At 48.5% G+C, this 15,692-nt stretch overlaps 1 protein-coding gene across 2 annotated transcripts in view; it reads left to right on the top strand.

Annotated features, from left to right (window-relative positions):
* Window positions 1-15,692, top strand: part of snx10b (sorting nexin 10b) — an 88,591-nt gene that overhangs the window by 53,890 nt on the left and 19,009 nt on the right. The gene's annotated exons all lie outside the window — the stretch shown is intronic.

The following is a 15,692-nucleotide window of genomic DNA, read 5'->3' as shown; positions in this document are numbered from 1 at the left end:
ACTCCTGCTCCTGCACAGCTTTAAGAATGTATCCCTTATTTTATAAAAGCAAATTACTGCAGATGCTGGAATCTGAAACTAAAGAGAAAATGCTGGAAAATCTCAGCTGGTCTGACAGCATCTGTACGGAGAGAAAAGAGCTAACATTTCAAGTCCAGATAACCCTTTGTCAAAGCTTTGATAAAGAGTCACCTGGACTAGAAACATTAGCTCTTTTCTCTCCCTATAGATGCTGCCAGACCTCCTACGATTTTCCAGCTTTTTCTCTTTGGTATGCCTTATTTTATATTGTCTATCCAGAATCCTTACTGTTCCTTCTTGTTTATTCCCTGTCTATTCCCTTGTTGTCCCTTTTTTTTTACTCTTACTGTTACATTTTTGATTCTTGGATGTTTAATGGATCTGTAACTTTAAGGCAAAGCAGCCTGCACGAAGCAGCCTTTAATTCAAACAAGCTGATTTCGGAAGTCTTTGCAGTTTTAAATTGTGGACCAACGCCAATGATCAAGATTGGCTGGGAATCTGTTTGACTGGTTTGGCTGGTGGCCAATGACTGAGCCCAGAAGGCTGTGCTCTGCCCGGTAACAGGTGGTGATTGGATATTATTCCTCTGGAATGTTTCTCAGAGCCATGAGGTTCCATTTTAGTTTCACTTTTGGTTCTGGCAGAGGAGGTGAGAGATCCTCTCCAAAAAACGGCTGCGAAGCCTCTTCAAAAAAGATCCAGCTAACTCGCTCTCTCCATTAAGTCTGTGGGTGTTGGATTCCTGAAGACAGGGCCTGAAGGCAGGCCATGAACTGAGAGCAAAGTGATGAAACTGGAACTGGAAAATTGTGAGTACAGGCTGTAAACAAGGACTATGATTCTCAAGCTACTGGGCAGGACTGGAACCGATGTCCTGGGGGGGGGGGGGTGTTTGCTAGAGCTGTTGGGGAGAGTTTAAACTAATGTGGCAGGGGGATGGGAACCGATGCAGGAAGTTGGAAGGTAGTAAAACAGGGACAGAAACAAAAGGCAGTAAGGGGGAAAGTGTAAGGCAGAGAAGCCATAGTCAAAATTCAAAAAGGGCGACAGTACAAGGTACAGTGACTGAGGGTAGCTCAGTGAATAGGACCAGGAATACTAAAAGGAATAAAACGGGAAGTGAAAACATTTAATGGTAAGTGACGCGGCAGGTTGTTACATGAAGATATGGGTTCAACGACAAGGAAAATTAGGAGAAAGGTTAAGAGGAAATATAACTTAGGAGAGGTTACTGATCGAGGTGTTAAGATTTAGAACAGAGGTAAAAAAAAGTCAACATAAGTGTACTTTATCTGAATGCTCGTAGTATTCGGAATAAGGTAAATAGGTTGATGGCGCAAATCATCGTGAATGACTATGATTTAGTGGCCATTACTAAAACATGGTTAAAGGATGGTCACAACTGGGACTTAAATATCCGAGGGTATCAAATTATTCGGAAGGACAGAGTGGATGGTAAGGGAGGTGGTGTAGCTCTGTATTTAAGGATGACATCCGGGCAACAGTAAGGGATGATATCGGTGCTGTGGAGGATAAGGTTGAATCCATTTGGGTGGAAATGAGGAATAGTAAGGCGAAAATGTCACTGATAGGAGTAGTCTATAGGCCACTAAATAGTAACATTAAGGTGGGGCAGGCAATAAACAAAGAAATAACTGATGCATATAGAAATGGTACAGCAGTTATCATGGGGGATTTTAATCTACATGTCGATTGGTTTAACCAGGTCGGTCAAGGCAGCCTTGAGGAGGGGTTTATATACTGTATCCGCGATAGTTTCCTAGAACAGTCTGTAATGGAACCTACGAGGGAACAAGCAGTCCTAGATCTGGTCCTGTGTAATGAGACAGGATTGATTCAGGATCTCATAGTTAGGGATCCTCTCTGAAGGAGCGATCACAATATGGTGGAATTTAAAATACAGATGGAGGGTGAGAAGGTAAAATCAAGCACTAGTGTTTTGTGCTTAAACAAAGGAGATTACAATGGGATGAGAGAAGAGCTAGCTAAGGTAGATTGGGAGCAAAGACTTTATGGTGAAACAGTTGAGGAACAGTGGAGAATCTTCCAAGTGATTTTTCATAGTGCTCAGCAAAGGTTTATACAAACAAAAAGGAAGGACGGTAGAAAGAGGGAAAATCGACCGTGGATATCTAAGGAAATAAGGGAGAGTATCAAATTGAAGGAAAAAGCATACAAAGAAGCAAAGATTAGTGGGAGACTAGAGGACTGGGAAATCTTTAGGGGGCAACAGAAAGCTACTAAAAAAGCTATAAAGAAGAGTAAGATAGATTATGAGAGTAAACATGCTCAGAATATAAAAACAGATAGTAAAAGTTTCTACAAATATATAAAACAAAAAAGAGTGGCTAAGGTAAATATTGGTCCTTTAGAGGATGAGAAGGAAGATTTAATAATGGGAGATGAGGAAATGGCTGAGGAACTGAACAGGTTTTTTGGGTCGGTCTTCACAGTGGAAGACACAAATAACATGCCAGTGACTGATGGAAATGAGCTTATGACAGGTGAGGACCTTGAGAGGATTGTTATCACCAAGGAGGTAGTGATGGGCAAGCTAATGGGGCTAAAGGTAGACAAGTCTCCTGGCCCTGATGGAATGCATCCCAGAGTGCTAAAAGAGATGGCTAGGGAAATTGCAAATGCACTAGTGATAATTTACCAAAATTCACTAATCTCTGGGGTGGTCCCGGCGGATTGGAAATTAGAAAACGCGAAACCACTGTTTAAAAAAGGAGGTAGGCAGAAAGCGGGTAATTATAGGCCAGTGAGCTTAACTTCGGTAGTAGGGAAGATGCTGAAATCGATCATCAAGGAAGGAATAGTGAGGCATCTGGATGGAAATTGTCCCATTGGGCAGACGCAGCATGGGTTCATAAAGGGCAGGTCGGCCTATCTAATTTAGTGGAATTTTTTGAGGACATTACCAGTGCGGTAGATAACGGGGAGCCAATGGATGTGGTATATCTGGATTTCCAGAAAGCTTTTGACAAGGTGCCACACAAAAGGTTGCTGCATAAGATAAAGATGCATGGCATAAAGGGGAAAGTAGTAGCATGGATAGAGGATTGGTTAATTATAGAAAGCAAAGAGTGGGGATTAATGGGTGTTTCTCTGGTTGGCAATCAGTAGCTAGTGGTGTCTCTCAGGGATCAGTGTTGGGCCCACAACTGTTCACAATTTACATAGATGATTTGGAGTTGGAGACCAAGGGTAATGTGTCCAAGTTTGCAGATGACACTAAGATAAGTGGTAAAGCAAAAAGTGCAGAGGATACCGGAAGTCTGCAGAGGGATTTGGATAGGCTAAGTGAATGGGCTAGGGTCTGGCAGATGGAATTCAATGTTGACAAATGTGAGGTTATCCATTTTGGTAGGAATAACAACAAAAGGGATTATTATTTAAATAATAAAATATTAAAACATGCTGCTATGCAGAGAGACCTGGGTGTGCTAGTGCATGAGTCACAAAATGTTGGTTTACAGGTGCAACAGGTGATTAAGAAGGCAAATGGAATTTTGTCCTTCATTGCTAGAGGGATGGAGTTTAAGACTAGGGAGGTTATGCTACAATTGTATAAGGTGTTAGTGAGGCCACACCTGGAGTATTGTGTACAGTTTTGGTCTCCTTACTTGAGAAAGGACGTACTGGCACTGGAGGGTGTGCAGAGGAGATTCACTAGGTTAATCCCAGAGCTGAAGGGGTTGGATTACGAGGAGAGGTTGAGTAGACTGGGACTGTACTCGTTGGAATTTAGAGGGATGAGAGAGGATCTTATAGAAACATATAAAATTATGAAGGGAATAGATAGGATAGATGCGGGCAGGTTGTTTCCACTGGCGGGTGAAAGCAGAACTAGGGGGCATAGCCTCAAAATAAGGGGAAGTAGATTTAGGACTGAGTTTAGGAGGAACTTGTGAATCTATGGAACTCCCTGCCCAGTGAAGCGATAGAGGCTCCTTCATTAAATGTTTTTAAGATAAAGTAGATAGTGTTTTTAAGGATAAAGGGATTAATGGGTTATGGTGTTTGGGCCGGAAAGTGGAGCTGAGTCCACAAAAGATCAGCCATGATCTCATTGAATGGTGGAGCAGGCTCGAGGGGCCAGATGGCCTACTCCTGCTCCTAGTTCTTATGTTCTTATGTTCTATCCAGGGGACAAGTTTCTCCCTATCTATATCCTTCATAGTTTTGTACATCTCAGTTAGGTCCACCCTCGGCCTCCTCTGCTCTCAGGAATACGACCCCAGCCTAACCAGTGTCTCTTCATTGCTGAAATGCTCCAGCTGAGGTGACAACCTAGTGAATTTCCTCTGCTCCCGTTCTGGTGCAATCACTTCCTTCCTATATTGTGGTGACCAGAATTTCACACAGTACTCTAGCTGTGTCCTAATGAATGTTGTATATAGGGACACTTGGGGGATTAGACAGGATAAATGTTGGGAGGATATTTCCAATCATGGGAATGTGTAAGACCAAAGGCATAATTGCAGAACAAGGGGGTGCTCATTTCAGACGGATTTGAGGAAGAATTTCTTCTCCCAAAATAGCAGTCATTCTTTGGAAATCTTTACCCCAGGAAGCTGTGGAGACCAAATCCTTGAACATTTTCAAGGCTGAGATCGACAGGTTTTTAATCAGTGGGGGAATTAAGGGTTACAGTGAGAAAGCAGGAAAGTGGACTTAGTGAGTGTTAGATCAGCCATGATCTTATTAAATGGCAGAGCAGGCTTGAAGGGCAAAATGGCCTCCTCCCATTCCTGTTTCTTGTGGTTTTATGAAAGCCCATGGGCGGGATTCTCCCAGCCCCGCGCCTAGCCGGAGAATCCCTGCAACCGCGCCACGCCGGCACGCAATTCTCCTCAGAGCGGAGATTAGGCGCATTTGGCGTGGCGCTGGACGCTCTACGCGGCCGGGCCACCGATTCTCCGGGCCGGATGGGCCGAGCGGCCGCTCTAAAATGGCAGAGTACCGCCGGCGCCGTCCACACCTGGTCGCAGCCGGCGGGAACTCTGCGTGCAGGGGGGGGGGGTGTGTGTGTGGCCTGGGGGGGTGGGGGGAGGAAGGGCTCCGACCCCGGGGTTGCCTCTGATGGGGCCTGGCCCGTGATCGGGGCCCACCGGTCAGCGGGCCGGCCTCTCACTCCCCGGGCCTATTTTCTTGCGCGCCGGCCCCTGAACTCCCACGCCATTTTGGTTCGGGAAGGCACGTTGAGGGAGGCCACCGTGCATGCGCGGGTTGGCACGGCGCAGAGTTCACGCCGGAATGGGAGGCTGGAGCTGCGTGAACCGCTCCAGCGCCGTGCTGGTCCCCTGTCGGGGTCAGAATCCGTACTCCCAGCGGCCTATTCACGCCGCCGTGAACGCAACGGCATTTCCGACGGCGTGGACACTGCTGCCGAATGGGAGAATCCCGCCCCATGTATGCCACATCAACAGCATTGCCGCCTCATCGACCTTGTCTGTTACGTTATCAAAAAACTCGCAAGTTAATTAAACACAATTCCCCCTTTAGAAGTCCTTGCTGCCACTTTCTAAACAACCCACATTTTTCCATGTGACTACTAATTCTATCCTGAATAGTTTTTTTCCAGAAGCTTGCCCACACTCCAAGACTCAAATCTTATAAGTTTCAGCCATATCACCTCTCACTCTTCTGAACTCCGCGGAGTACAGACAAAACCTGCTTCATCTTTCCTCATATGGCAGTCCCTCCATAACCATGATATTTACTAAAACTCCTCTGCACTGTCTTGCTCCATAGCCTTATATGCTATGGCATTTCAAGTGCTCATGTAAACGCTTGAATGTTAAATTCAATAAACTATTAGTCAGAAAGAGCCTCATCACTGAACAGACAAAAATCCAATGGTTTTTTTCTAATTTAACCCTGCTTTGTTTAATTGTAGACATCACAGAACTGAATTCCCACCATTCCCTATCCTGGGAATGATTGGAGCCCCCCCAAAAATACTGGTGCCAGTTGACATTTTAGTGCCAAGGTACCGATCATGGCTTTGGAAATCATGAGCAGTGCAGGGCAGGATGGGAGTCCCACTCTTATCCTCATTAAGGCTCATTATACTTAGACGAGTTTTCTTGCACTTCTGGAAAGGAAAGAGTGGGGTATTTAAAGGGGCAGACAGGCTTTCAAAATTGTCAGTTTCAGAACAACCAAGAGGAGGTGCATACACTATAGGAGCCAGTCATGGCTGCCTAGGTCATCACCCCAGCCCTAAAGTGTGTTAGGAGGGCAAAGGGGAACTGGGCGCTTGGTAAGAGGGTGCCCTTGACGCTGCCAGAGGTTGGAGGGAAAGGCAGTGCTCAGTGCCTGGACTTTGAGCACACTCAACAACTCCTGGCATCACAGAGGTAGAAGATCAGAGGGCAAAACTGCCAAGGAAACTTGACAACCACCTACAAACAGGAAAGGCTCGAACTGGGAATGGGGCAGGAGTGTCAGATTTTAGGCACTGGTGAGGAGGGCAGGCCATTTGCGGGAGAATGGAGGGAATTGGGAAGGCACAGGCATGGGAAAAATGTAGGAAGTCAACAGAGGCCAAACCCTCAACTGCCAAAGAGGTTACGAGAACCAGTGCTGCAGGAGACTGTGGTCCTTCAGCTGGATGGTCATCAACATCTGTACCCTTGTCGACAAAGACCTGGTAGCACTGGTTGCTATATCCTGCCAGGAGTTGCCAAAGTTAATTTGTGGCCCTGATCCTCTGGTGCCTTCCAATGATCAGCTGCAGCACTTAGTGTCACTTTACAAGCGCTTGCACAACTATTGCACTTTGTTGGTCTCTGATTTCTTCTTTGCCACAGCTGGATGTCATATTCACTTTATGGCAGACATGGACTCGCAGGGATAGAGGGCAGTGGGCTTCAATTCCATCACTGGAGTTGAGACCACGACCAGATCAGCTATGATCTCATTGAGTGGTAGAGCAGGCTTGAAGGGCTGAATGGCCTGCACCTGTTCTAGGAATGGGAGGAGGCCATTATATTCCTAAAAGCCAGACACTATAAGGCCTTTATTTTTAAATTGGTAACTACCCCCAAAATAAGTGACTGCAAATAACAAGTTCTTCATGTACAGATACTCAAATAAGTGGAAGTCATTATATTTTGGAAGGAACAAATTTTGCCTCACCAAATATCTTGACTCTTTTGAGAAAATCTTAAACCAAATGGATGTTACAAAGTCCTGTTGGATGACTAGGCCGTTGATAAAATTTGATGTGAAAAGCTGCTGTACAAGGATAAGACTGGGAATCCAACATCAATCCTAATGAAGAATTGGCTGAAAGAGTGAAAGCAACACACATTAGACAGCTAACATTGAGGTTTTGTGCAATAACCTGTTAACGTGATTAAAATGTACACGTAACTATAAATAACGAGTTTACATCTTCTCACTTGTCCTCTCTGTTCTCCCCTGCTGACATGGGTGAGATATGGTGGTTGGTGGGGGGGGGGGGGGGGGGGGGAGTAGACAGACCTGAGATTTTTATTTCAATTTACATTCACAAAATTAGATATTATTTGTCAAGACTATTTACCTTTGCTTTTGCTTAACTTTTAAAAAAAAGTTTTTGCTTGCTTAACCTGACTTTAAAAAAAATATTTTTATTGAGGTATTTGAAATGTTTTATAACATTAACAAAAACAATAACATCCACATGGCAAAATGAACATTCCCCCCCCCAGCCCAATCTTCACACACCTCAACCAAACAACAACAATCCGCCTGCCCCACCCCCCTCCTTGGAATACTGCATCTGCTGACATTTTTAATTTTACCCGAGAAAGTCGACGAACGGCTGCCACCACCGGGGGAACCCTTACATTGACCCTCTTGAGGCGAACTTTATTTTCTTGAGACTGAGAAACCCAGCCATGTCACTAACCCAGGTCTCTACACTTGGGGGCTTCGAGTCCCTCCACATTAACAAGATCCGTCTCCAGGCTACCAGGGAGGCAAAGGCCAGAACGTCAGCCTCTTTCGCCCCTTGAACTCCCGGGTCTTCTGACACTCCAAAGATCGCTACCTCCGGACTCGGCACCACCCATGCTTTTAGCACCGTGGACATTGCCTGAGCAAAACCTTGCCAAAACCCTCTAAGCTTCGGGTCTGCCCAAAACAAAGGGCAGCATGGTGGCCTAGTGGTTAGCACAGCTGCCTCACGGCGCTGAGGTCCCAGGTTCGATCCCGGCTCTGGGTCACTGTCCGTGTGGAGTTTGCACATTTTCCCCGTGTCTGCATGGGTTTCGCCCCCACAACCCAAAAATGTGCAGAGTAGGTGGATTGGCCACGCTAAATTGCCCCTTAATTGGAAAAAATAATTGGGTAATCTAAATTTTATTTTAAAAAAAAAACACATGTGGACATGATTTGCTGGGCTTCCGGCGCACCTCGCACACCTATCCACTACCCCGGAAAACTTGCTCATCCTAGCCACTGTCATGTGTGCCCAGTGGACTACCTTAAATTGTATCAGGCTAAGCCTGGCGCACGATAAGGAGGTATTAACCCTGCTTAGGGCATCCGCCCATAGACCCGCCTCTATCTCTCCACTTGCCCTTAAGCTCCTCCACCGGGGGTTTCCTCCGCTTCCGCAAGCTCCTGGTAAATATCCGATACCTTCCCCTCCCCCACCCAGGTACTGGAAACTACTCTATCCTGTATCCCCCGTGGCGGCAGCAGCGGAAAGGCCGGCACCTGCTTTCTCAGGGAGTCTTGCCCCTGGAAATACCTAAAACCATTCCCTGCTGGCAATTTAAATTTATCCTCCAAAGCTTTCAAGCTGGGAAAGCTCCCGTCTATAAATAGATCCCCCATCCTTCTGATTCCTGCCACCTCCAGAACCCGCCATCTAGCCTACCCGGTACAAACCTGTGGTTGTTATAAATCGGGGTCCAAATCCACTCTCTACTCTCTTCTATCTCCTCCATTGCCCCCAGATCCTCAGAGCCGCCACTACCACCGGACTTGTGGAGTATCGGGCCGGCGAGAACGGCCGTTACCAATGCTCCCAGACTGGTGTCTTTACATGACGCCGCCTCCATCCGCTCCCATGCCGACATGGGAGGCACTGAAAGACAAATAGAAATCTGGGGAGGACCGTCCTCTTCACGGTCTGTACCCTCCCCGCCAGTGATAGCGGGAGCATGTCCCATCTCTTCAAGTCCCCTTCCATTTGATCTACCAACCGGGATAGGTTTAACTTGTGTAGTACCTCCCATTTCCGGGCCACCTGGATTCCCAGATATCGAAAGCTCTTCCCTACCGTTCTAAGCGGCAGCTCTCCCAGTCTCTTTTCCTTTTCACCCAGTCGATAAAGCCCTCACCAAACCCAAACCTTCCCAGCGCCTCCCACAAGTAATTCCACTACACCCGATCAAAAGCTTTCTCCGCATCCATCGCTACCACCACCTCCGCCTGCCCTCCTTCTGAGGGCATCACAATAACATTTAGAAGCCTTTGAACATTGTTGCTTAACCTGACTTGACTCGAGACTTCCGGGTGCGGCGATGACCAGCTAAGTCGCATGTTTCGGCAGCTCCCGGTGGAACGGACTTTTGGGCTCTTAATAGGAGCCCCATCGGCAATTTTAACGGCAAATAACACTGTGCGGTAATCCAGAAGGGAATCCCCCCTGGACACGGATGGAAAAAAGAGAGGAAAGTAGCCGGATTGCGGTGGATCCTCAAGAGCAGCGGCCAGGAAGGCAGGCACAAAGCAAGATGGCGTCGGAAGGAGGCAGTTTAATATGGGGCCCTGACCAACAAGAGTTCCTGCGGCGTTGCGTAGATGAACTCAAAAAGGAGATGAAGAAGGAGCTGTTGGCCCCGATATTACAAGCGATTGAGGGGCTAAAGGAGGAGCAAAAGACCCAGGAACAGGAGCTTCGGGTCGTGAAGGCAAAGGCTGCTGAGAATGAGGACGACATACAGGGCCTGGTGGTGAAAACGGAGATCCACGAGGCACAACAGAAAAGATGTGTGGAAAGGCTGGAGGTGCTGGAGAATAATGCGAGGAGGAAGAACCGAAGGATTCTTGGTCTTCCCGAAGGTGCAGAAGGGGCGGACGTCGGGGCATATGTCAGCACGATGCTGCATTCGTTAATGGGATCGGAGGCCCCGACGGGTCCGCTGGAGGTGGAGGGTGCCTATCGGGTTATGGCGCGAAGACCGAGGGCTGGAGAAATTCCTCGAGCAATAGTTGTGAGATTTCTCCGATACAAGGATAGAGAGATGGTCCTCAGATGGGCCAAGAAAACTCGGAACAGTAGGTGGGAGAATGCGGTGATCCGCGTATATCAAGATTGGAGTGCGGAGGTGGCGAGCTTTAATCGGGCCAAGGCGGTGTTGCATAAAAGGAGGGCAAGCTTTAATCGGGCCAAGGCGGTGTTGCATAAAAGGAAGGTCAAATTCGGAATGTTGCAACCGGCAAGACTGTGGGTCACACATCTAGGGAAACACCACTATTTCAAAACGGCAGACGAGGCGTGGACATTTATTGTCGAGGAGAAGCTGGAGTGAGCGGGCCAGAAAAAGAACGTTTGGGACAAAAGTGTGGGGGGGATGAATTTGTGGGATGAAGGGGGGAAAAGGGGGAAGAGAGGACTTCCCAGATTGTTAAACCTGCGACCCTGTAACTTCTCTCTCTTCCCCATGTCGTGGGGGAGGGGGTGAGGGAGGATGAGGAGCTGTGGGCGCCAGCCATTGGTGGCGGGGCCAAAAGGGGAAGCGCGGGCTTTGTTACCACGCTATGGTAATCATGGCGGGAACAGGGAAGCAGGAAGGAGGGGGCCTCGCACAGTGTGAGCCGAGGTCACGGGAGGAAGCCGAGGTCGGACAGAGTTTGCTGACTTCTGGGAGCAACATGGGGGTGCAATTAAGCTAGCTTGGGATCTAGCGGAGGGGGGGGCGGGTTTAACTGGGTTGCTGCTGCTGGGGAGAAGGGGGAAATGGTATGCGAGGGGGGGGGCGGGGCGGGGGGCCGCCGCCTGGGGGGGATACAGCTACGTGGGAACCGGGTGAGGAGCTGGATTGAAAAAGGAAATGGCTAGTCGTCAAGGGGTGGGGGGTAAAGAGCCCCCCAACCCGGTTGATCACGTGAAATGTGAGAGGGCTGAACGGGCCGATTAGGTACAGAAACTTAAGGCAGATGTGGTTATGCTTCAGGAGACGTATCTGAAGCTGACAGACCAGGTTAGACTTCGCAAAGGATGGGTGGGGCAGGTGTTTCATTCGTGGCTAGATGCAAAAAACAGGGGGGTGGCCATACTAGTGGGGAAGAGGGTAATGTTTGAGGCAAAGACTATAGTGGCGGATAGTGGGGGCAGATACGTGATGGTGAGTGGCAAACTGCAAGGGGAGGCGGTGGTATTAGTGAACGTGTATGCCCCGAACTGGGATGATGCTAATTTTATGAGGCGTATGTTAGGACGAATCCCGGACCTAGAAGTGGGGAAGTTGGTAATGGGTGGAGACTTTTATACGGTGCTGGAGCCAGGGCTGGACAGATCGAGGTCCAGGACCGGAAGGAGGCCGGCTGCAGCTAGGGTGCTTAAGGATTTTATGGTGCAGATGGGAGGAGTAGATCCCTGGAGATTTAGTAGACCTAGGAGTAAGGAGTTTTCGTTTATCTCCTATGTACATAAAGTATTTTTACGAATAGATTTTTTTGTTTTGGGAAGGGCACTGATCCCAAAGGTGACTGGGACGGAGTACACGGCTATAGCCATCTCGGATCATGCTCCACACTGGGTGGACCTGGAGATAGGGGAAGAAAAACAACAGCTTCCACCCTGGAGAATGGACATGGGATTATTGGCAGATGAGGGGGTGTGTTTAAGGGTGAGGGGGTGTATTGAAAGGTACTTGGAAATTAATGATAATGGGGAGGTGCAGGTGGGAGTGGTCTGGGAGGCACTGAAGGCAGTGGTTAGAGGGGAGCTGATATCTATTAGGGCACATAAAGGAAAGCAGGAGGGTAGGGAAAGGGAGCGGTTGTTGAAAGAACTACTGAGGGTGGACAGACAATACGCGGAGGCACCGGAGGAGGGACTATACAGGGAAAGGCAAAGGCTACATGTAGAATTTGACTTGTTGACTACGGGTAAGGCAGAGGCACAATGGAGGAAGGCACAGGGTGTACAGTACGAATATGGGGAGAAGGCGAGTAGGTTGTTGGCCGAGCAGCGAGGGAGATGGGGGGGGGGTGGGAGATGAGGAGGGAGAGATGGAGCGGGGAGCGGAGAGAGTGAATGGAGTGTTCAAGGCATTTTATGAAAGATTATATGAAGCGCAGCCCCCGGACGGGAAGGAGAGAATCATGTGCTTTCTGGATCAGCTGGAATTTCCTAAGGTGGAGGAACAGGAGAGAGTGGGGCTGGGAGCACAGATTGAGACGGAGGAAGTAGTGAAAGGGATTGGAAGCATGCAGGCGGGGAAGGCCCTGGGACCAGACGGATTCCCAGTTGAATTCTACAGGAAATATATGGACTTGCTGGCCCCGCTACTGATGCGAACCTTTAATGAGGCGAGGGAAAGGGGGCAGCTGCCCCCGACTATGTCAGAGGCAATGATATCGCTCCTCCTAAAGAAGGAAAAAGACCCGCTGCAATGCGGGTCATACAGGCCCATTTCCCCCTGACTGTGGATGCTAAGATTCTGGCCAAGGTAATGGCAATGAGGATAGAGGATTGTGTCCTGGGGGTGGTCCATGATGACCAAACTGGGTTTGTGAAGGGGAGACAGCTAAATACAAATATACGGAGGCTGCTAGGGGTAATGATGATGCCCCCACCAGAGGGGGAAGCGGAGATAGTGGTGGCGATGGATGCCGAGAAAGCATTTGATAGAGTGGAGTGGGATTATTTGTGGGAGGTGTTGAGGAGATTTGGCTTTGGAGACTGGTATATCAGGTGGGTACAGTTGCTGTATAGGGCCCCGATGGCGAGCATGGTCACGAATGGACGGAGGTCTGACTATTTTCGGCTCCATAGAGGGACGAGGCAGGGATGCCCTCTGTCCCCGTTATTGTTTGCATTGGCGATTGAACCCCTGGCCATGGCACTGAGGGGTTCCAGGAAGTGGAGGGGAGTACTTAGGGGGGGAGAAGAACACCGGGTATCTCTGTATGCGGATGATTTGTTGCTATATGTGGCGGACCCGGCGGAGGGGATGCCAGAGATAATGCGGATACTTGGGGAGTTTGGGGATTTTTCAGGGTATAAACTGAACATGGGGAAAAGTGAGTTGTTTGTGGTGCACCCGGGGGAGGAGAGCAGAGAGATACAGGATTTACCGTTGAGGAAGGTAACAAGGGACTTCCGGTACCTGGGGATCCAGATAGCCAAGAATTGGGGTACATTACATAGGCTTAATTTAACACGGTTGGTGGAACAGATGGAGGAGGATTTCAAGAGATGGGACATGGTGTCCCTGTCATTGGCAGGTAGGGTGCAGGCGGTTAAAATGGTGGTCCTCCCGAGATTCCTTTTTGTGTTCCAGTGCCTCCCGGTGGTGATCACGAAGGCTTTTTTCAAAAGAATTGAGAAGAGCATTATGAGTTTTGTGTGGGCTGGGAAGACCCCGAGAGTGAGGCGGGGATTCTTGCAGCGTAGTCGGGACGGGGGGGGCTGGCACTACTGAGCCTAAGTGAGTACTACTGGGCCGCCAATGTTTCAATGGTGTGTAAGTGGATGGGAGAAGGGGAGGGAGCGGCGTGGAAGAGATTGGAGAGGGCGTCCTGCAGGGGGACTAGCCTACAAGCAATGGTGACGGCGCCGTTGCCGTTCTCACCAAAGAAATGCACCACAAGCCCGGTGGTGGTGGCTACCTTGAGAATTTGGCGGCAGTGGAGACTGCATAGGGGAGGGACGGGAGCTTCGGTGCGGTCCCCGATAAGAAACAATCATAGGTTTGTTCCGGGGAGAATGGATGGGGGATTTGGAGCATGGCAAAGAGCTGGGGTAGTACAATTAAGAGATCTATTTGTAGATGGGACGTTTGCGAGTCTGGGAGCGCTGACGGAGAAATATGGGTTGCCCCAAGGGAATGCATTTCGGTATATGCAATTGAGGGCTTTTGCGAGGCAACAGGTGAGGGAATTCCCGCAGCTCCCGACGCAGGAAGTGCAGGATAGAGTGATCTCAGAGACATGGGCGGGGGACGCTAAGGTGGCGGACATGTACAGGGAGATGAGGGACGAGGGGGAGATCATGGTAGATGAGCTGAAAGGGAAATGGGAAGAAGAACTGGGGGAGGAGATTGAGGAGGGGCTGTGGGCTGATGCCCTACGTAGGGTAAACTCATCGTCCTCGTGTGCCAGGCTAAGCCTGATACAATTTAAGGTGTTACACAGGGCGCGTATGACTGGAGCACGGCTTAGTAAATTTTGGGGGGTAGAGGTTAGGTGTGCGAGATGCTCGAGAGGCCCAGCGAATTACACCCACATGTTCTGGTCATGCCCGGCACTACAGGGGTTCTGGGTGGGGGTGGCAAAGGTGCTTTCGAAGGTGGTGGGGGTCCGGGTCAAACCAAGCTGGGGGTTGGCTATATTTGGGGTTGCAGAAGAGCCGGGAATGCAGGAGGCGAGAGAGGCTGACGTGTTGGCCTTTGCGTCCCTTGTAGCCCGGCGCAGGATATTGTTAATGTGGAAGGAAGCCAAACCCCTGGGGGTGGAGACCTGGATAAACGATATGGCAGGGTTCATAAAGTTAGAACGGATTAAGTTTGTGTTAAGGGGTTCGGCTCAGGGGTTCACCAGGCGGTGGCAACCGTTCGTCGACTACCTCACAGATAGAGGGAATGGAAAAGAAGTAGATAACAGCAGCAACCCAGGGGGGGGGAGGGTGGGGGGGAGGAATCGGATGGACTCTCAGGGATGTTATTGTATATGTATAGGTATTTGGTATATGTAATTGTATATTGGATTGCTGGACTGTATTTTTGGAGAGTATTTATTTTGGACAAGGCAGTTGCCATTTAGTTTTGTTTTTGTTTATATATTACTTATTTATTTGTTTAAAACTGGCCACGGTTATTTATATTGCTTTACTACTGTGTAAAAGAAACACTACGCATTGTTATGTTTGCCAAAAAACTTGAATAAAATATATTATTAAAAAAAAACCTGACTTGACTCAATACTCTGGAAGCAGTAATTTCATAAGCTTGTCAAATAGTTCCTTTGCTTTCCAGCATACCCTTACTGGAAATCCTTACTTTGTTTTAAGGACAGCATTGAAACGAGAATTGATGGATTGTATAAATGAATAAACTGATGGATTTAAAAGATCAGGTTATTTGGACAAGATACCAGAAGGTTGTTGCTGGTGAAACTGTAGTCCAGCATTAAGGTGGGTAAGAGGAAGGAATGGGTGGGAAGATTAATTGATTGATATTTATTGTCCCATGTACCGATGTATAGTGAAAAGTATTTTTCTGTGGCCAAGGGATCAATCCCTTAGTGTCTTCCAGGCCTCACTCAGAACATTGTGGGCCTATCCATGCAGCTGTGTCTCCTCTTCATCTACTTGCTATTCTTTTAAACTTTTCACTTGAATTATCAGCCAACCTGTTAACTCCGATCTCAGCAATATGCACATTCAGTTTTCACCTTTTTATTATTTGCCT

Source organism: Scyliorhinus torazame, chromosome 6 (assembly GCF_047496885.1).
Source record: "Scyliorhinus torazame isolate Kashiwa2021f chromosome 6, sScyTor2.1, whole genome shotgun sequence".
Taxonomy (NCBI): Eukaryota; Metazoa; Chordata; class Chondrichthyes; order Carcharhiniformes; family Scyliorhinidae; genus Scyliorhinus; species Scyliorhinus torazame.
Note: the sequence above shows the minus strand (reverse complement) of the source record. Positions and strands in the feature narration are given on the sequence as shown.